Source organism: Olea europaea, unplaced genomic scaffold (assembly GCF_002742605.1).
Source record: "Olea europaea var. sylvestris unplaced genomic scaffold, O_europaea_v1 scaffold3632, whole genome shotgun sequence".
Taxonomy (NCBI): Eukaryota; Viridiplantae; Streptophyta; class Magnoliopsida; order Lamiales; family Oleaceae; genus Olea; species Olea europaea.
In genome coordinates, this window is record NW_019255562.1 from 36,961 (window position 1) to 37,702 (window position 742).

The window sequence follows — 742 nt, forward strand, 5'->3', positions numbered from 1 at the left end:
GGACCGTGCATTTTTTTTATTCGGCGTGGACCCCCTTCTTATGAGGGGCGTGTAACTGGGGTTGACACATCCGAATACAAATAACAAAATTTTATAAAATTTGATCCAATCATTATGGGACATGAAGATTTGATGAAGTCTTATGCTTAATAGTTTTCTTGACAAATTCTCGAAGCTTATCACCTTGAGTTTAATCACCTGGGGTGTGAGATATAAGTGATTTGTATATATATGAAGGGTAGTTTGGTTTTTTCAACTGTTCCTACAATTTTGTAATTTACAAGAAACTTCCTATATGTGGTGGGTCTAGTTTTTTTCACAAAAGAAACTTCCAAAAACTTGAATTCCTACTCTCCACGGATTAACCATTAACCCCTATATGAACCTTGTTACATGTACACTATAGTGTACACTTTGTCACGTGTCATTATCGTATTAGACAGTTTAAATTTTAAATAATTCTTCATCCGATTGACACTTGACAACAATACAAGTGTCAACCGACGTAATAAAAAACAGTGTACAAAATAGCAAATTTCATATATATATACACTTACATTATAGGAACTGTATCTCATGCAGTCATCAATTCTCTCTCTCTCTCTCCCCCCAATTGCAAGACTTCTAAGCTTCTTAGTTTTTACCATAAATCTTGAATATGGAGTACATCCATTGGCGGGGAGTGATCTCACAGCAATCTATACACACAGAACCAGGTCTTGATGATCAGTACTCGCCATCA